The sequence below is a fragment of the Falco peregrinus genome, chromosome 9 (genome assembly GCF_023634155.1).
Source record: "Falco peregrinus isolate bFalPer1 chromosome 9, bFalPer1.pri, whole genome shotgun sequence".
Classification (NCBI taxonomy): domain Eukaryota; kingdom Metazoa; phylum Chordata; class Aves; order Falconiformes; family Falconidae; genus Falco; species Falco peregrinus.
In genome coordinates this window covers 10315129-10337721 of record NC_073729.1, presented here as the reverse complement: position 1 = coordinate 10337721, position 22593 = coordinate 10315129, and the positions used below count along the sequence as shown (strand labels likewise).

The 22593-nt window shown below is 38.7% G+C and overlaps 1 long non-coding RNA gene across 16 annotated transcripts in view; it reads right to left on the bottom strand.

The window, feature by feature from the left end:
- The window catches only part of LOC106112084 (uncharacterized), a 316631-nt gene that overhangs the window by 91415 nt on the left and 202623 nt on the right, over positions 1–22593 (bottom strand). For all 16 annotated transcript variants that reach the window (XR_008748682.1, XR_008748679.1, XR_008748677.1 and 13 more), the window contains one exon: positions 20679–20784. This is a non-coding gene — a long non-coding RNA (uncharacterized LOC106112084). The remainder of the gene's footprint in view (positions 1–20678; positions 20785–22593) is intronic.

Sequence of the window (22593 nt, the reverse complement as noted above, 5' to 3'; positions counted from 1 at the left end):
AAGTGAAGTTAAGGCTCTGAAATGGCTGCATTTTAAGAACTACAAAATTAACAGAAATACTAGTAACTGCCTACACCACCTCCATGGTGTAGACCACCTCAATGGTGAAGACTAACCCGTTTTAGAGGAAAAAGCAAGACGGTCTGCACCAAGCTGTTAAGAGACAACCTTTCCAAGTTTCCCACGTAACCACACAGGAGTAGTCTTTCCCTAAAACTTCAGATTTACCACCTAGCCTGAACCTGGCAACCAAAGTGACCCATTTTCAAAAGAAAAACTTAACGTCATTAGCAATTACTGAAAATTTTAACCACATACTTTAAATAAATAAATGGCCCGTTTAGGACACAATTACCATTTGCTAAAATGCTAAGAGATGCAGCCCTTCTCTTCATCCTTCCCCCTCGCCACCTGAACACACTAGCTGGATCAGTATTATGTTAAACCTCTTATTTTCTGTGTTCAGCATCTTCATGTTTTAGCACTCTTCCAGTATTCAAAAAGCAACCATTTTCTTCTTAGACATTACGCCCCTAAAAGTAATAACACTGCTTTTATTTTGTTTGAAAGAACAAAACATAAGCCATTAATACCAAAAAAACAGAAACAAAACAAGAATGCCCAATTCTGAATCTCTATGCTCAATGACTTCTGGAAAACCTATGAACACATTCTGGCGACAAGCACATGATTTTAATACACAATATGGTTAGAGAAAGAAGTTGGAAAAAAGGGTATGACGTTCAAGTGTGAGATACATTAAAAGAAACAACATACGCAAAAGGTTTAGCTTATTCTATAAGGACATCACAAAAACAACTTTGACTTTTATCCATGGTGTGTTGTTCAAAACCAGCTCTGTTTCTATGTCACATGGCAGCACTGAAATGTTTTATAACAAAATCAATGACCACTATACTTTAAAAACCAAGGAAGGTTTTACATGTATGGAATGGTTCAGAGACTTCCCTCCGTAATTGTTTCCCCCCCTCATTTCTTTTTCTGTTGCTGCATATCTTAAAGCAAATAAAATGCTCCTCTGGATAAATGCTGGAAGTGAGATTTTTTTGAAAGTCCACACTTACTAGGATAGCTTTTTCACATTCTTGTTGGGAACTACCCTTCTTTAATCCTATGAACTGCAGTTAAAGGAAAAGACTCCAAAGCATAGCAAATAAAAACAAGTAGGGGTGACAGATCTTTAAAAGTAACACAAGGACATCAGATCAGCAGACTGGTTTTGATAACTATTGCCTTTTAGTCAAGTGCTGCTCCCACAATGAGGCAGGACATTTAAATGAGATGTGCAAACACTGCAAGATAGGAAAGCAAATTTTTCCAATGCTCAGTAGTTTTTAGGAGGAATATTAGTAGCTGCCTGACAGCCTTAACAGTTTGACATAACTCTTGCATTAACAACAGAAAATACATACACACACACACCCCCTAAAGCCTACAGCTCATCACTGTGGTTCAGTACAGAACCCTAATTTATTCCAAATCTGACTTTCTGTATTAGAAGAGGAGAAAACAATGAGAGCTTGAACGCACGGCAGAGCACTGATAAGCAGAGACAAATGACATATAACACATCTTTTGAAATGAAGTCCCCAAAATACAGAAGTTAATTCTGCTACAAGGTAGCACCGAGTATTTAATTTGTTATAAACCAGGGTCTTTACCATGCTGGCTTATTATCTGAGATCTGCAAATCACTGCAGCCCAGTCTTCCCAGGGGTTTGAGCTACAGGCTCAGATCTTCAGAACCTGCTACATTCCTTATTTATGAATTGATAACACTTTGATCAGCCATGCCAGTTACTCTTTCCTCCTCCCCATTTTCATCTTTCATCAGTCCCTTGAGAAAATTCTGTTTCACACAAATGTATAGAGCAACGTTACATTCTGGTCAATACACTGAAGATTATTTTCTGTGTTCATTTCAAACAGATAAAAATCAAATAGACCCCATTACCAAATTTTCCTGGCAGTCCCTTCCTTCTTACAAAAAAGCCACACCGCACTCCATAAAGATGAAACTCCTCCTTGCACCCACTTGTAGAAAATACACCTCGTCTTTGAACATGCTGAGGATGTAGCAAACAACATAAGCAAATTCAATACACAGTATAAACAGATAAATTTAGCTGCGTATTTAAGTACATTTCTTAACAAGAGCAGTAAAAGGCTTTTATAAGCAGTTGGCAGATTTTCTGGTTAATTTACTGTTTTCTGTGGTGATGGGGTTAACTAACAGCGTGACTGAGGCTTGATCAGATGGCAATCAATACTGCAACAAAATCAAAACATACAGAATACAGAAACTGTATGAAATGTACAGCCAAATGCAGTCGTGACTTCACAGCCTAACCCTCTGCATTTCGCATGACAGAAATGGCGCTCTAAGTCTCCAGGGCTTTTTTTTGCTTTTATTATTTTATAATACTGTGAGTTCCTTAGACAAAGAAAATGAGAAACTATGGAATTAAGTGCATTTCAGAGACATGGGGCTGAGAGAAATTTCCCATTTCCTAAAATGTTCCCCAGTTAGAGGCATCAGCTGTGCATAACCTTATCTCAAAGACCAAGAACAGACAGTTTTTTGTGGTTATCCTTTTCTAAATAACAGTATAACAAGTTGAATTTTAACTTAATCATAGAGAATCCGCTCATTATTCTACTAGCATTCAGATGTAAGGAGGTACAAAACAGATGCGAACTACAGTTGCTTCTACCTGTTGTTGCAGCTTTTGGTGTCTGATAAAAAAATATTTTTAAAAAGGCTTTCAATTTTGAGAAGAAATACTGTGGATCTCAGGTGTGAATTTTCAAGTTTCCAGCACCTTGTCACTATTTGGAGAGGAGGGGAGGAGAGAAAAAGTGTCTCATCTTTCTCTCTTGAAATGGGAAGACTGTTTCCTTCCCAGCTATAAATACAAGGGAAAAGTAGATTATAGATGTTTTGCGCTCTTTACCTCAATGCAGCTTCTGGGAGAGTAGGCACTGGCCCAAGAAAAATCAAGGCAAGACCATCTCCACTTCTTATATACAGAAATACCTTCTTACCTGCCTCATTTCCCTTTAGGTGTCGTAAAACTACACATCAAAAACCCATAGCTCCATAAGAAAACTGTATCTAAACTACCATAGACACCGATATGACTGCCATGTTATATGGATGCTACTGCCATCTTCACAAGGCATGACTGTCTTCACTACTTAAAGCTGGCAATTTAATTATACTGCCAGAATTTAGAGTGTGTTGTGGTTTAACACCAGCCGGCAACTGAGCACCACACAGCCACTCGCTCACTCCCCCCATGGTGGGATGGAAAAGAGAATATCAAGAGTAAAAGTGAGAAAGCTCACGGGTTGAGGTAAAGACAGTTTTAATAGGGATTAAGCAAAAACCATGCACACAAGCAAAGCAAAACAAGGAATTCCTTTAGCAGTTCCCATGGGCAGGCAGGTGTTCAGCCACCTCCAGGAAAGCAGGGCTCCATCACACATAATGGTTACTTGGGAAGGCAAACGCCATCACTACAAATGTTACCCACCTTCCTTATTCTTCCGCAAGCTTTATATGCCGAGTATGATGTTGTATGATATGGAATATCCTTGGATCAGTGGGGCTCAGCTGTTCCAACTGTGTGTGTCCCTGACTCCTTGTCCAGCCCCAGCCTCCTTGACTCTGTGTGAGCACTGCTCAGCAGTAAGGAAAAAACCTCTGTGTTACCAACACTGTTTCCAGCACAAATCGAAAACACAGCCGCATTCTAGCTACTATATCAGCCAAAACCAGTGAATGTGTCCATTTCCCTCCTACAGATGATGGGCCTGTCAAAATCTTTAATCAAGGTTTCAGTTGTTATAGTCCTATTAGAGCTTCAGCAGCATGAAAGAGAGAAGAATAATGACACCGTTCCTAAGCTGCTTTTATTTTACCCTGAAGCATCATAAAAAGTCATCTAGCTCCAATTTCCCTGACAAGGCATCAAATAATGGCACAATCAGTGTCACACTGATTAGAGAAATCAGACAAACCAGTGGCCACTGTTGTGTTTCAGAAAGAATAAAGTTAATTCTACCATACGGCTACATTTGGGATTCTTTTGCCTTGTCCACACACAGTAATTACAATTCAAATTTGATATTTATTTTGCATCACAACTAACATGTTAGGATATGGGGGAGATGTGGGATCCCTTCTATCTCACTGAGACAATGACTGGCAAACATTGTGAATATCTACTTTTTCATCAATAAAAATATAAAGTGAAGTTTCCATGTGACAAGTTACACTGCTACGACTCTTCCTTATTCATGCTCTCAGATAAAAGCTCACCACCAAAAAAAAACCCCAACCAATAAACCGAAGTACAGAGCCAGCTCCTTGTGGAAGAGTCAAGAGTTGGAGAGCAGGCAAGAGTCTAGCTGCTTATGAGTGCAAGACTTCAGCATCAGCCAGATCATGGAATAGTCTCTAATCTCCAAACACAAATTGTCATATTTATCACAGTAGATTATAACCCTAAATCTAAGATAAGATACCCTTTAAAATCTTTTTCAAGGTTTCATTGAGACGCTGTTAGCCCAGAAAACATGTAGTGTCTAATAAAAGCTTTCCAAGAACTGAAAATGAAATACCTATGTTTATTTACGTAAACATTTTGACCACAGCCTACAGGGACCTCAGCATACAATGCAGTTACTTGGAGACAGATGGGCACATCTGGTCCTGCAATAAATCACAACAGTTACTCTTGACCTTAAAATACAAGCTACAGTTTACAACAGTTTTTGAACCTGCATTAGTAGGGAAGAAAGCACCACTGCTGTTTTTCTGATAAAGAACCTTCTTGGTTTAAAAATGCATTTGTACATACAGGGCATTTGCTAGACCCGTGAAGCATTACATCTGTCTAGAATAGTTGGCACTGTTTATTTGCTCAATACATAAATATTAGAAGAGGAATATGGTACAAGTCCAAACACACGAAGACTCTCAAAAAAAAGTCCTTAAAGTATTAAATATATAGATAGATATATTGGTGTATCTGCCTCTGTTTTCCAATAAATAAAACTAAGCTCTTAAAAATAAATGTCTTTTGTGCTTATATATACATGTATATGTTTTATGCATTTATGTATGTTTATCAGACATATATACACACATATATAGATACAGACACACATATATATGTAAACCCCAAGCAAGAGCCTTAGCTGTCTGGAGCTATAAAAAGTGACATTCATTACTGATGCGTTACAGGAGAATAAGTCAATACACCATCTTGTTCAGTATCTCAGTTCCTTATTTCAGATGCTCCACAGAAAATGAGCTTTTATCCCATCATACCCGAAGTAGTATACGCTACAGTGGACTGACATTACACTGGAATCCAGTCCCTTAGGCTGACTAGATGTACTAATGCTCAGTGGTCAACACTCTCTGCAAACATGATCTTAAGAAAAAGATTTGCAATGGCATTACCACATTTCTTCCAAATGGTACCAGCTTGCTTCACTGAAGTTTCATGCCAGTGGTTAATTTTAAATTTTCTTAAATTGGTAAAAAGAAATATCGATACAATGTTCTCCCAATTCGGCTGGGCATTTTTTTTGAACTGTTCATTAAAATGAGGAGTTCTAGCTGCGTGGCTTCCATCCATTAAGCTACCTAAGCTTCTTAAGAAAGCAAGCCACCAACCATGACTTCTGAGAAAAGAGAAATAAGAGGGTAACTCAGGAGCCTAAATGGTTGAAAAAGCAGAGAGAAATTGATACAAAACTGAGCAGCTGATCCAGAGAAAAGAAGTTAAAGCCATTTCCTGCTGCAATGAAGTGGGACACTTTCCCAAGAGAAATACGTTAACATCAGAAAGTTGAAAGAACACCTTATATCAGTATAGAGATCAAGGCATGAATTCTGGTTTCTAATGTGTGGTGTTACAAGAAAAATAAAGAACACTGGCAATGCCAAAGTTTATATACTGTCTGAAGTATGTATACTTCACATACAGAAATTAAGTCAGACTGCAAAATCCAGACTGTATTCTGAATATACCTGTGCCAGGTTTGCATCTAGCTCAATGTTTTTTGTTGCTTGACCTAATTTTTAGCCTTGTTGGATATAAAATCTATTACCCCATTAAAATAAATAAATAAAAACCTTTCATATAATCCAAAGTATTCACGTGAGTACAAACCTCTGGACTCAAACTCTAAGGCTGCTTGAAGCAGCCCGCTCAGAAAACTCAACAATACTCATAAAATACAGTCTTTTTCAAAATACGTACATAGTCACTGTCAGCATGGATATGGGAATGTAGAGGAATACCTGCTTTGATAAATCCAACATACACGGCTCATGTTTTATAAAACCAATTTGTCATATTCTATTAAGCCATGAAGTGGCAGGATATCGCTTCTGCCCTATCAAGGTGTAAATCTGACTTCAGTGTATGTATTGAAATTGATCCTGTGCTTCAGAAAAAAACAGCCCTCTGCCATATATGCAAGTCATATTTTTCCTCTGAAACTTCCCACCATAGCTGTTTCTTTTTCATTTCAGAAGCATTTAGACAATACCACAGTTCTAAGATATCACCACATGATGGCTAAATAATGCTTTGTCATATTAAACCATGACATTAGTAGGAGTCAAACTAAAAGCTCTTCCACTGTATTTTCTAATGTCTCGTCATGATTTTTTTAAAAAAACAAACACCGCAACACAAGATGAAAAAACCCTAAGAATACACTGCCACGTAAACCAAGGTAGAGTTTCAAAGCTGTAAAAATAGAATAGGCACCAAGCTGTTTTCCCAAGCTGTAATTGAAAGCCAGCTTGGCAGGAGGCTGTGTTCTACATGACAACCCACACAGCTTGTTTAGTCTTTGCCATCACCAACACAACTCCCTATCACAAAGCTGGGGACTTAGGAGGCACCTGTGGTGCTTCTGCCACTGGATGTGCCTTACACCATCACAGAAGGAAAACAGCCATTTCCTTCTGAAGCAGCTTGGAATACTAGTATCTTCAAACAAAAGTGTGCTGCTTCCATTGGGGGTGGGGGGGTCTGGATTTTGGCTGGTCTCGTTTTAGTGTTGTGTTTTTGTTGGGGTTTTTTAATGCTTCAGGAATTGTTACTCATAGGCTTACTGCAACAGTCAAATAAAACCAGGACCCCAACTTGCTAAGCAATTAGCTTAATAAACCCAAGCTGTTGCAACACTGCAGTCATTCTTCTATATTGCATGCTCCCATACTAAGAATACCTGCCCATGACAGTGCTAAAATCTGTTATTTATTTAAACAAGAATAAGAACGATAATGATGTGTAAATGGCATCCCTAGAAATGCCTAAATTTCACAGAAAGTGAACAGATTCATTGCGAAAAATACACCATTCATGACTAGAGGAAGAACATCGCTTCCCATTTGTTGGTTGTTGACTACTTCACTAGTTAATACATTAAGCGCCAAATGCTCTCACAGCAGAGGATTAGTTCAAACACCCTCACTGGATGTTATTGCAAGTCTTTAAGGAATCTAAGAGATTGGCTAGTCAGATAGGATTTGAACCAAAATTCACTAAAAGCAGTTGAGATCTGGACACTTACTTCTAGGGAGCTGATAATGCTTCCAGCAAACAAAAACAAAACATTGCAATTGACAACTATGTTCAATAAGAAGAAAATTGTGTTTACTGCCCAAGAGGGAAACACCATATATTTTAACAATTTATAAACAGGATGTTAATCACCTCACTTAGCTTTCTCCATGCACTTTAGAGGAAAACCCATCCACTTCATTTTTGAACTCCAGCTTAAGAGTGAAATGAATTGCCCTTTCCAGTCAACAGAGAGAAGCAGATACAAGTGAGTCAAGAAAACTGGTTAAGTGCCTACATGTGAACCCATGAACGCTATTGATGAGGACCCTGAGGTAGCCCATAGCTCAAGAATACCTTTTCCTCTGTTAACTGCACAGCACGAGAAAAGACCAGATATAAAAGACGATACAATCTGTCTGGAGTTTCACTCTAAAAAACAAATAAATAACGAAGCTCAGTTTCATTGACAGTTTAATTTTTGTCTCTTTCTGCCTGTGGAAATTTTTTTAAACCTCCCAGATCATGTCTGGGGCAGCTTTTTGACCTTACAAGGACTCCTGCCATTCTTTTGCAAATACTAAACCAAACAAAATTAGTCACAATCACATGCAAGAGAGCTATTCAGATCAGTATAAGTTAAGTTTGATGCATCCCAAATAAAGTAACACCACCCCAAAAATGTAATAATGATTTCCACTACATAAACTGTGACTTCACAAATGTAGTTCCCAGGACATGCTGAGCACATGCATGGATGCCTCTTGTCAGTCCCTTATAGAGGCCCTCAGTTCTGTAGTGCTGATACGAGAAATTGGTTTAATTAGTGATACAAGCCGAATAGACAAGGAACTGATTTCTCAGAACCCATGTACTGATCCATCACTGACAGCTGGGCCCAACAACATTGCAGTAGGGTAACCGGGGGCAAAAGACACTGGGAGAAAAGGGAATTTAATCCGTTATGTGCCCAGCTAAAGAAAGAATAACTCCATTTTCAGTGCAGATACCAATATAACTAGCCTAAAGTTTGCCACCACAATTCAAAAAGATATTTGAACTCACATGACATTTTAGGAGTGGTGGGAGTTTTTTGTTTGTTTTGTTTAGTTTTTTTAAATTCTATTTGTTAAGACCAAAAATGCTGACATGGTAGATCCTTCAAATTCAGGGCACATCAAAGTGAAAGGTTGCCTACAGAGCAACAGCACTTTCTTGACCTCCTTAGGACTTCCATGTGTCTAGCTGATCCTGCTTTCCCTTCACTGAATCACAGTTCTGTAGCAACCCGAAGTTAAGCTGACCTACATGCAAATCCTTACTCCTCAACCATCTCTCTCTACAGACAGGTACTTCCCACTGGAGAACAGAACCTTATCAACAAAAAGCCATTCTCTCTGCACTTGGATATATACTTCTCTGTATTGCACAGGGGTGAAGATCTCCAGAGAGCAAATCAAACAATCAAACACTCAACTTGCGGCAAGAGCCTACAAGTCTACAGTAAAGAAAGAACAGATTGCGATGTACACAATCTTGTGTTACTACACCGACACAGGAGACAAAAATTCAATTTTGGGGGTTTGTTGTTTGATTTTTCAACAGCATGTTCTTCCCCAACATAAATACAGTACTCCAACAAGCTTATACTGTATTATATTTACACACACACACACACATATATAGTCGAACTATGTTTTTTCATGATCCTGACAACTTTCTTTAACAGAACTGAATCTTACTAAAGAAATATTCCACATCCAACACAGGATCTTCCTCCCCTAATACTTCTATAAACACACTTACAAGTTAGAGAAGAACATGCTCATGTTGAACTACATATCATTTTCAACTGTTGCCTTCACTCATTTGATTTCCCACTATATTTGATTTTAAGTGCGTATTGCTTCCAGTGAATCTGCTAAGTACAGTTATCAAATGCTCTTACAGAATATTCCAAGTGCTATACAGCAGCAGTTTATTTCCATTTATTTAAGCACAGTAAAGTCATTCCAGTATTATTTGGTTCCCATTAAATATGCAGAATAGTAATCTTCAAATGCCATGCAGGTTAGTCAAAGAAAGGATACTGACAAACTTGGGAAACACCAGACTGTATTCAGAGTACTAAAACAAAACTAAAATACTAATAAAATTTAGCACTTATTTTAAGACTTTTCAGAATTAATCTAAATGATATTTCACAAAGGTAACAACTATGTTCATTTCAGAGACTGAGAAAGCTATCACTCAAATGGTACAACCAACAGCAGAGAAAACAGAGCACAAATCCTCAGACAGCACGTCTCTGCATATCCTCCACAGCTTTACAGCCAGGGACTTGAATATACCTGACAAATGCAGAATATTAACTTCTAGCTCCGGTCACACCACCTGTCAAATTAGTGAGCACATACCAGTGGGTGAGTCCATATTCTTCCTTCTCTAGAATTATCATCTTACTCTTTTACAGCTTATTGCACCACACCAACTCTGAGGTTCAGATTAATTAAAAATAAACCCCCCAAAAACCTAAAACCACCCAGACTCCTTACTCTTCCAATAGTATTTACAATTCATCTTTCTTAGCTCTGATTGGTATCATGATGCATATTTAGTCACGGTTTCTTGTAAGATTTACAAAACATGAAATCAAGAAAGAAGAGATAGATGGCATCTGTGCGTTTGAAAATGCACCTAGCAACAATCTCTACACAGTCATCAAAAATAAACACCAAGTTACATGTCATTACTGAAGCTATAACAGAGATGGATCAGAAAAACCTTTGTCATGTCTGGAAAGGAAAGAAAAGACCGTAACAAGCTTTTGATCCATGTGTTTTGTCCCATATTTTTATATATTTAGTTTCCTCATTCTGACCCCACTACTATCCTGCTATTTTGAAAACAGGTGCTGGTTTTAGTAGGCACAGTGTGACTATATAATATAATCTTGACTTTCTTTTAAAATGAGCATTAGGAAGGGAAAAAAAATTGTAAAGGCCCTTTGCAAGTCAAAGTCAGACAGTCTTAGTTGCACTTTTCACGCATTCTGAATGTTATGTGTCTAAAAAAACCCAACCAACCAAGAAAATAACCCCCAAACATGCCCCCAAAATAGTCTCATCTTCACTTTTTCTACTTTAATCTACAGGCTGAGCATCTGTTTTTCTCGGAGCTCATTCTACATCAGTTTCTACTGTCTTTGACTACATACACTGAATTAGACTTTAAAATTTCTATCTGATCATTAACAAAGCCACCAAAAAAAACCAACGCTACTAAAGCAAGAGTAATATTCTAATTCAAGAACAAAACATTTAGGAAGCACTCCAGCCATAAAATGCTAATTCAGACCATTTGTGTGGAAAGAAATAATGAAAAGACTTTTCTCCCTATGAGGGAGGGCCCCATGTTATACAAAACTTTGTTGCATGTTCATCTCACGTAGCTTCTCTCCTAGCTACAACTATGCATGTCAGCAAGTCAGCTGGACTGATGCAGAGTTTGCAAGTGTGTGAAAATCTAACTCCCAAATTAAATGGTAAACAGAAAACCTTGAGGTAAAAGGTGGGCATAGGCTTCATTTTTGGTAGAAAAACAGGAGTTGCAGTTCTTCCTGAGAATCCACCTCCTTCCCTTTTCTTCTAACTCTTCAAATTGGGTCCAAAGCATGAGCCATACAAACAGCAGTGCTGATACCTTCCCGTCTCTTGGTGGCACCTCTGAAGGGTCACGACTGAAATGGATTTTATTTAAATGCATGACATTGCAGAGGTAAGAGACAAAGTGAGAAGGACTTACGCTCTCTTTGCAAATACCAACATGCATTTAACTGAACAGAGAAAATAACCAAGAAAACAAAATTGCTTGTACTTAGATTCTAGAAGATGTGCGGTTTAGAGGTATTATTCATAATTATTTTTTTCCCTGCCAGTGTGAATAACAGCCACCAACTTCTGTCATGGAACCCGAACGTATTTTTCCCTAGTTCATTTACTATTTGTATCCCTTATTCCAAACTGGTTTTCACACCAAAAATATATGGCTTATTTTCTGTGAACTGAAAGTACAAAGCACAATGTTCTCCAGACATTAACAAGACACTGATATCATGTGGTGGTGCACTTCTCCGGGCTGTCCTATGCCCTGGGAGCTGCCGGCTACCCCTCAGTAGTACTTGGGCAGTTAAGCACCCCTGACTGTATCAACAACTCTTGCCTAACTAAGGCAGAGAACAGCACTGCCCGTACCACGAACTGCGTGTAAGGCCTCAACACCTTGAGTGATGAGTTGGGTAGTTAAGCAACCCATTGACTGTATGAGTAACTACTACTCAACTGAGGCAGAGTGGCACTGCCTGTCTTGGAATTCCTGTTGACTGGTGAAAACAGGGAAGAAGAATGGAAAAGATGAGTTATTCCCTGACAACCCCAGAATGTTCTCACCAGTTCATAGCCCAAGTGGCAACCAAGTGGAACAACATAATGTTCCTGGAATTTTTGAGAAAATTACCAGCTCAGGTTGCAGTTGGGATGGAAATTTGCTGGTGAGTAAAACCAATCATCTCACAGCCTTATGAACAAGGGTTCTAATGTAAGGCCCTATGAGCTCTCCTGGACCACAGCGGGCTGCAGCCGGCATCTCCATCTGAGTGGGACACCACCCAGAGCTCACAAACCACTAAGTCTGCAATAACAGGGGAGACCATCATGGAAAGTAGATGACAGAGCCTGGGCTGATTCCCCTGCTCCTCGAGGGCCAACTGTTCACCCATTGGGGAATGTGACAGCATTCAACGTGACTATTTCACTGAACTTGAGGGCAAGTGTTTGGTAGGTATACCTTTGCTGTAACATACTGCAAGCTTGAAGTAGTTAGGTTATGTAACTTTGTGATCTAAACCAAACTGATTTGCTGCTAAAATCTTACGAAATGTGAGTAAACTTTCTTTTTTTTTTTTTCTCTCTCTCACCTTTAGATCTAATTGTTGTCCAAGTCTGAGACGAGGAATAGATCCAGCAACATCTAAATGCTGCAAGAGTTCAGAAAGGAAGGGGGTCTATTCTGAACCCAATGATTTAGTGGAAGGGTCTCCCTTATTCTTTACCCCACTTTATGTATTTCTCCCTTTATAGTCTCAGGCTTGGTCAGCGGTCTAAGTTTGGAACCAGCCACACCTAAACTCTGTGAGAGTTTAGAAAACTAGGGCGCCCACTCTAAACCTCGTGACTCAACTGGACGATCTCCCTTACCCATTTATACCTTTGATCTTTAGAAACTGTTTCTGCCTCTGTCCTAATTTGATTTCAAATTGATTTACCTCTGTCCCTTTACTCCATGTAAAAACTAATAGAGTGAATCTTGCCATCGAATCCTGTGTAGTCATGGTTCCATGTATTCATTTTAAGCCCATTTCATTTAAACTTTTTGGCGCTAATGCTTTAAGCGACCTGACCAACCGCTCATTTCGCCACATAGCTTGAGTCAATGGCACTGCCTGATCCCCACTGGAGGGACAGGTGCAAAGTTAGCTTATTTCCCTCTGTTAGATCATTCACGGAAAAGGAAAACCCAAACAGACACTCCCCTGCTGACAGAATTAATCACAAAGGATTTGTCCAGTCTGATGCTGAAGAAAATGAAGATATGAGATACTACTGTTAATAAAAGCAGTGACAAAAAAAGTTCCTAAAACTGAAACCAACAAGACTAAAGCATCTAAGCAATGAAATAGTTGGGTAAAGAAAAACAATGTAATCGCTTCCAGGATTATTTTAGCTTAACCATGTTTGCGACTAAACACAAGCATTACTGTTTGAAGAGTCAAGAGTCAATTTAACAACTAAACTACCTAACAGAAAGTGGTCAAATAGTTCTACTAAGCATATTTCGATTGTGAAGGCTAATATTTATAAAATAGTAAAGAGAAGCTTAGACTCTTGCCACCATTTCAGCTCTAAAACACAAGCTCCTCAGTAGTCTTTACAACAAGAGTACGAGTACAAAATTAAAGCAGTATGTCTTGTCTGTATACAACTCTGTGTGGTATCTGTGCAAATTAAATAGAACATTTTTAAGCTATGCTCTAAAGGGTGGCCTACAAAGGATACATCCTTTCAGAAATAATCTGAGATGCTGTTCTGCAGGATAAACAGTCCGACTCACTGAATTAAAAGAAAGGGACACAATTGAGTCATTTGGCTCGTGTTTCTATCTGAAATAATTTTTTTATCACTTCAAATTACTCTATAACAACAGAATAAGGATTTCAAAGGAAAAAAGAAGACACTGATTCAGAAATGCAAGCTTTGCTTTTACATGGATTCCCTAGCAATACAAGACACAAGGGCATACATGAGAAGAAAGTTACATAGATGTCAAATTTTGTAAGCAGAAAATGTGTAGAAATAGAGTGTTTCTCAAATATTTCCACTAGACAACTGTAGTTCTTTAAGCATGTATCAGCTACTGTTACTGATACTTTTCACCATTAAGTTTTTATTTTGCTGGCTGTACAGAGCTTTAATTCTTGTCATCATTTCTGTAACTATTCACCTTTGTTACTCAGTTGAGTTTTTAAGTATTCTAGGTAAATGTGTGCCACTTAATCTGCGGATATACTTGATTCAGAGAGATGGTCAGCACTATTTCAGTGTGGGGTGGGGCAGAAACAGGGAATGGAGAGAAACCAATCTGTTCTTCCTGACACCTACTTTGTTAGTCTTCCACCTGTCTGCCTTCACTGCACAGTAATACCTACCCTGATTTTCACACAATTTACATACTTTGAATAGAGAATTACCCCAGTAACTTGCTACAATTCTGAAAAGAATAAGAGAACCTCAAATGGTCATTTATTGATTTTAGCACTGAAAATATTCCACCTCAGATTTTAACTTCAAGTCCATCTTATAATCACCCCTCCAAATACTAGAAATACTCTAAATAAAAACTAATGCTAAACAGTTAGAACTGAGCAGCAAAGATGCGTAAGAAGTCTGATTCACTCCTATTTTCCCCCCATGTGGAATTTTTTTTTTTTTTATGAGGTCCATTTTCCTAATAAGCTAAAGTACAGAGGTTATGTTTTTGACTGTTTCCAGAACATTTATCTTTTTCCCTGTGTTAAGCCAATCATCTTCTTTTTCCCAGTACTTCTACTCCTCATTTTTTTTCCTCCTTCCCAAAAAGATCACAGCCTGCCCTGGTCCCCTCCCACAAAAAGGCAGGGGCGGGGGGGGGGGGGGGGGGTGGGGTGGGGGGGTGGGACGGGGGGACGGAACATTGGGTTCTTAGTTCAAAGGTCAAGGATAGGAACACCAAGAGGGATTCTTGTCATCCAAAATCCAGAAATGCAGGCCACTGGAGCTTTTTTATTTGCTACCTGGCACACTGGGAGGAAAATTCATGGAATGCACAGGCTCTGCCTTGCTAAAACTCAGGCAAGTAAGGTGACAACGAGCTATCCCCTCCACAGCCGCTGGAAGGCCACTGCAAGGATGCACAGCTGCAATTCTTTCAAGTGTACCATACAGCTGGTGTGAAAGAATAGGATTAGACATTAATGGAGATGCTACAGAGAGCTTTGTTATTTCAGCAGTACAACAGACATTAAATTTATTCACCAATACAGAACTTTAGCTTAGAAGTTTATTAGAGGGAAGGAGAAGCAGCTGAAGGAATAGCTGCTGGAGATATTTCAGTCCTTCCACTCTAGGCTAGTAATTCACTGGCACTGACAGGCGGGTCCTTCTAAGATTATGGTGGCATCTACATCATCATAACACAGCATCTCTGCAGGATAAGCATTGGACAGATAAGTAAGTACATGGAAGTCATCCTGTCAAAATACCCAGGGCAGGGCTTATTATCTGAACCAGTAACTAAGTTGATGAGTCTAGAGTGTTTTTCCCTTTAACCCTTTTTACCTTCACTTTTCCCCCCAGCTATTTCAAAACAACAACAAAAAAACCACACAAAACCAAAACACATAGACCTCCAAACCAACAAATACACACACTTCCACCATCTACTTCTGTGCCCAAATCTAGACTGGAGGTATTATCAATGAGCCATATCAGTTTAATTTGGATTGCAGACTCTAAGAGGCAAGAATAATATCTCTTATCATTATTGTAAGCTCCATACTCTCATACTGTTCATCTTCCTTATATTATTATTCATAAAATGTTGCAACTGCATGACTTAAAGGAGAGAAAGATCTGAACTTCCTTGTACTTCAAGGGAATTTAGCACTGAGTGCTCATTTTTTCATTGACATAAGTAAGCCATTCTCCAAATTGAGATCTAGAGATTAATTCAGCTAAAAGACACACTTTTAGAGTTCCTGAGTGGCTCTTTCATTGCCACTTACAGATATTAGCAGGTGCATATTTTCCAACTATTTCATGGCTTCAAACTTGCACACAAACAGAGATTTGCTGAGCTATACAAGAACTGGGGTGCCTCAATTGTGTGAGGTCTAAACAGTAATATCGAAAAAACACTTATTCTGAGAGACTTTTCTCTTTCTCCAGGAGTACCGCATCAGATGAAACACTTTTCTATAATCCTTTCATATCTCTGAATGGGTCCATTGCTTTTTCCTTACTCTTCTAGGAGAACTAATCTCATTGCCTCATCTACATTAATTCCTATTACTTCTCTGTTGCTGTGCTACTGCAGAACTACTTCCATTTGCAGTTACGTACCATGGCTAATGACATTCCCCATGCTTTGCTATATAGAGCTTCTGAAGAAATACCTAAAACTTATTTTAAATTGATATATCAGTATTTCATCTTTTGAGATTTTGTTTTCCCCGTTGAAAGATTTAATCATCTTCATAGCAACACAAATTCAGACTTTGATGCCAGAAAGGGCCTAAGTAGCTGTTCTGCTAAACAGGATGTAGACTGCAGAGATACTCCAGATGATTCTCGTAGCCAATCCATAACTTTCAGGCAAACAAAAGCATGTCTTCCAGAAAATTGCATTTTTCTAATGCTTAAGAAAAAACACAATGCCAATCTGCAATGAGTTACCAACTTGCATGAGCACACAACAGTCACTTTCTGCCTTCCTACTTCACCCACTTCACTTGAAAACCAAGGAAAAAATACATCCCTCAAGGGAAGCAGATTTTGCATCCAAATTATCTTTTCAGGCACATAAAAAGACAAATCAAGAACTTAAGAGAAACCGAGTCAGCATATTTTCCAAGCAGTCTGCTTGAAATCTGGTCTGCAGATTTATATAACTACTTGCTTTCAGATACAAGGATAATGAGAAACCCCCTGAAGGAAGTCCCTTATGAATACCCCAGACATCATTATCCAGGGAAGAAGAACTGAAGCCACATGAGATATAATTATTGATGTTTTCTTGCAATTACAGAGAGCTGTAACTTATATTCAATAAGCTGAGTTTTGCAATGTCTTTCAAGTAGAGCATAAACAGTAATATTTCCAACAGTGAAAGCCATGCCAGTGATTAGCCATATTCTTTGTTTTAGAAAATACATTCCAGGTTCAGTAAAAACGTTTTGCATTCACTAGAAAAATTATAAAGTTTTCAGCCCAGAAGTTAATCTAATTTTTTTAACTTGACATGAGATCCCTTATGGCGTTGATCTCGGTGAGGCTTTGAAAGACTTTACTGAGGTAACAATGAATTAAAAAGGACACCCGTAACTTCTGACACTGGAAAAGTGTTGGTTTTTTTTAATTAATCTAAAGGATTTGTGAATCTGGAAAAGTGGCCATGGTTCTTATGTTAATTCATTTAATGAACTTTGCTCAGAGTTTGTTTTAAGTGTTACCATTTAATATGAGTTAATATTGATTTTATTTTTTAAAAAATAAACACATTCACTGTCAGAACATAATACAGTTTCAGATTGAGAAAGTGGGGGGAAAACAATACATGAAGTGATTAAGTAGTTTTACATACTGGAGCACATGAACCCTTCTTTGTTGCCCAGCTTTTAGCATGACAAGTACATTTAACAATTTCACATGCAAAAATCTGTAATCAAAACAACAGGCAGAAGAAAAATTCAATACACTTATTCATAAGTTTTTCCTTGAGGTTTACTAAGTCTGACAATATTGTATAAGACCACCAAGACTGGAATTTTACTTCTTTTCTTTGTATTCTGCACTCTACTTTGGCAGTGATTCTAGGTCAAGTCCTGCATTACTTGGTCAGGCAAAACTCCCCAGAAACTGGCAAACAGGTGTGTCTCACAGCTGTTCAACATTATAGTTAAGAAACAGATTTGTGCTTTAAATAACACAAGGGCACCTCTCACAGAATTCACCTACTACTTGGTGTGGAATACTGCTGTCATCTCATTTCATATTACAAGATTCATGTGTCAACTTTTCTACGTGAAAAAAGATATTTTCCTATGCTAAAGTTAGATAAAATGATAGTTTAGGATGCAAACTTTTCAAGGGTCAGAGAATTACAAAGGTATCATCCCTTGTTCAACAATAACTCTGTATATGTGTTAGATTTGCTCTCACAGAAGCCCAAACTCCTTACGTTTCGCAGGCCAGACCATACACGAGGCAGTAGCTGTGCAGGACCAGTTCTCCAGGTCCATTACCACCTTCTTCTGCCTTAGATGGCATCTGTCAAATATAAACAGTCCTCCGTATAGAAAACAGTATAGTTCTCTATACAGAGGTATATATATATATATGTAGAGAGAGGTATACTATAAAGTAGTATAGACTCTACTACTAAGAGCTATGTAGAGGACTCAGTCTTAATGAGCCTTATGGTATTCCTCAGATAATCCCCAAATTGTTGAGGCTGGTCATTGAACTTGTTACTGCAATTAACTATTTGATACTTCAATTCTTTCTTGGGGAAACCCAGATGTTTATGGAGAAATGCTTGTACGTTACTTAACTGCAACACACAGAAAATCAGAGACTGTAACTTAGCATCCAGATGTTTTACTGTAACTTCATCTTTTAATTTCTATAGCAAGTAAGACTTTAGGTTTATGTGAAAGAGGTACTCAAGAATGAAATGAAAATGCTCACACAACTCAATTCATTTCATTACACACCTACATACTTTGTATTACCCAGAGATTATAGAAAAGCATATATAGTTTAGTGTAGAAAAGACAAGGGAAACCTGTGAAAGAAAAGAAAAATAGATAGAAGGGACATGCTGAAATCACCAGCAGAGAATCACATACCCTTTAACAGCCACCTAGAGAGAGGCTGCCAGAAAGCATTGACTGCCTGAATAGAAAAGGATTACTACCAAAACCTGCGCTTTCATATGTGCCCAGGGTCAACATGAGGCCAAGGAACAGCTTCATGAGCTATCACATCAGGAGACTGTGGCATAATACATTTGGCCATATCATGCCTGTTTTCATTGGTATCAGACCCATTCTACCGCACTAGAATACTACAGCTTCACCAAGGCCTGAAGTTTCAAAAATTTGCTATGCTTCATTTATCCAGATACCGGCGCTGGGTTACATCACAGACACTGTTTCTAATACCTCTTGGCTTTCACAAAAATGTAACTTTCAAACAAGTAACTGCTGTTTAGTTCTCATATACTAATTATCATTGACTGAAACAACAATAACTTTTTAGACTTCTATCATTGATCTAAGGAGTCAGACTAATAAATCCGGGGTTTTTTTAAGATATTTCAGGGAAATAAATCTATTACTATGATTTCTTAACCCATCTCCAGAGCAGTATTTAAAAAAAAAAGCAATTATTCCTTCTCACACGTTTTCATCACCATGTACATGACTGTTATTCAGCTGAGACAAAATGTAGAATAAAGGAGTAAGCGCATGTCACTACCAGATGTTACGTGAAGTAGGTTAAAAACCCTAAAACATGGTCATGACATGTTTAACTCCTTTCTTCTACATTTTGATTCAGCTGATGAAACCATGAAGTGGCCATGAGAACACAGGTTAAGATAGTCTCCACTTTCTTTTAACCACTTGAAAACCTGAAGCAAACACCCTGGGGCAAGTTAGTAAATGGTTAATTTAACATATAGCAGCAGTATTAAGTCACTATCTCCAAAAAAGGTTCCTGTCTTATTTCACCTGAATAATGGCTCCAATTTCACAATTTATTTTATCATAAAAGCACCAATGCAGAAGCAGCAGTATAGAATTGTGACATAGTTTTATACACATATTAAATTTTATACAGCTTAAAACTCTATGTTGTACTACAGCAGTATTTCATTACTTCTAAATTAATTGCCCAACCAGGAAGTCATAGATCCCCAACTAAGCTTTCATGACAAGTACAAAATAACAGTATCAACACTACAAGCCCACTAATGACAAGCAGCTGGCATCTGCAAAGATTAAAGAATCCTCACCCTCCTTGAGCCTTTTCTTTGGGAGTAGTCACAGAGTTTGAAGACAAATAAAATGACTTCATAGAGCTTATAAAAGAAAAAGAGAATGAGAGAAAGCTAGCCTTCTGGAAAGAAAAAGCAGGGAAAGATAAAGTTCCCTCTCACAACAGGGTAGCAAATTGAATGTACTTCTTTATCTTCAATTACTTAAATACTTAAATTCATCTTGCACTTCTGTTCTCATCAGAAACTCATGCAAAAGTCTGAATGGCTGTGGGCCAACATCTCCTATTTCTCTTACCTAGGATGAGACAACTAGAACCACAAATAAGGGGGCCATCACCCTATTAAGATCAGCAGCACAGCTCTGCACAGCTTGCTGTCAGGGCAGCAATTCAGTAGATTACCAGGTGTAAACAAATGAGAATAAAAAAACTAAGTGGAAAGTTGTGATAATTTTTTTGTCTTTTTGGGCACACAACAAATAGACAAGATTTTTTGATATATGATATAATGGCTACTTTATCCAGCAGTCGCAGTTTTCTAAATTACCTCAGCATATTTTTAGATTTTGTCAGTTATAACATTACTTAAGAAACAAGCTTCACTCATTGTGCACTCTGAAGCTCCTAGAATTATAAAGGCAATGTCTGAAAACACAGTCAAAAAAACAGATACTGATCAGTCACTAACCTTTTTATCTCTCTCCAGTCTCCTCACAAAGTGATGCCTTCTCAATAACTTAGCAGGGTCTCAACTTGCAAGGATGGGAAAAAAACGCCAGTGCAACCAACAGGTCCTAAAAAAATAAACAATCATCACTCAGTACTTAATGAAAATACCGCTTTCAAAAGGCTAGACGAAGGAGAGTGAGGAAAAAAAAAAAAAGACTACAAACAGAAGTGGAAAAGTACAGGCAATCACAAAAAGCGAAAAGGACTCTTAAGTAATAACTAGCCCGTCACTATAAGGACACTTATCTTTTATATAGGTCTTGATCCTAGAGCAGGCTGAACTGGAGAGGATTTATGATTAAGCTAAGTTTTCTGCCTGGTTCCCAGAGCAGAAGGATTTAGCTGTAGTCACTAGCACCAGCGTACAGAATCACCCAATGCCCTGCCAGGACAGGACAGCTAAGAGTACAGATAATGCCAGACTACAACCTACTACCATACCACACTAACAGTAACAATGACAAATGAGTCATTTGACAAACATTGGTCTGTCAAACACAATACAACACAACAGAACACAACACAAAAGCATACATACTACACCTTTTCCCTCAAAGTTCTACACCAGCTCTGCTCTCCAGTCCCCACAGCAATGCCCTGGCTCCTGCAGCTGTGCCTGCCGGCGGCCTCACCCCAGCTGCATGCCATGATACCTAACTCACTGCACCTGGGGCACTCCTTCACTCTCCTTCCCCCCACTGCTTCATAACCGACTTTTGGAGGTCTCTGCAGCTTGCAGTCTCTGTTGTTGATCTGAATTGGTTTACTGTAACAAAAGAGGTACGCAGGGCAAGTTTTCCTGTGTTCAGACACAGCAGCGAGAGACACCTTACAAAACTCTTCCTTTGGGGAGATTAAGTACCTAAAACTTTTTTGTGTACCTACTCTAACAAAGAACTTGCTGCTTTTAAGTATCTCATGAGTTCTGATTTTGAGTAGGTCAGTACAAGAAACCCCTTAAGGATTTATGTTCACGTTTCTGAGACTTTACCAAAAGGAAAAATTTTAAGTATGAAGGACAGACTCATTACAGTCTAAAGCTACGAAGGGGTGTAAAGCAAGAATGTGTTCTACGTGGATAGAATTGTTTTGGCTCTTAATTACTACTGCTTTCCCTAAAAGCTTTAAAAGAACCCTAATCATGTAACATTAAAATCTCTAGATTATTTTAAAAGAATTTTAATTTAGGCCTGCAGTTGAAAGATTAATGGGAAAGCTGGCTATAAAACACTACTGAACAGATGCTTTTTGTTTGTTTATGTATGATGATTTTCCTGGGACAATTATTTTTTCAAGGTTATTTAATGTTTACTGATACCTGCAGTTTAAAAAAATCAAGAGAAGGCACTGGTTTATATGTGATATTTTAGCTTGTGTTGGGTTTGCACGGCAAGGTTTTGGTAGCACGAGGGATGCAGGGGTGGCCTTTGTGAGAAGGTGCCAAAAGATTTCCCTATGTCAGATAGAGCCACTGGCCAAAGCTGAGCCAACTGGCAACAGTGGTAACACTTACATGATAATGGATTTAAGAAGCAGGGGAAGAAAACCCAGCCCAACAGCAACTGCAGCCAGAGAGGAATGAGAATCTGTGAAAGACACAACTTTGCAGCCCCCCAGGTTAATGCAGAAGGAGGGGCTCCAGGCACTGGAGCAGAGATTCCCTGGCAGCCCGTGGTGAAGACCGTGGTGAGACAGGGTGTCTCCCTTGGCCCATGGAGGCCAAAGGTAGAGCAGATATCCGCCTGCAGCTCGTGGAGACCCCATGTTGGAGCAGATGCCTGAAGGTGGCTCTGACCCCTGGGAAGCCCAGGCTGGAGCAGGTTTGCTGGCAGGACGTGTGACCCTGCGGGGGACCCAGGCTGCAGCAGGCTGTG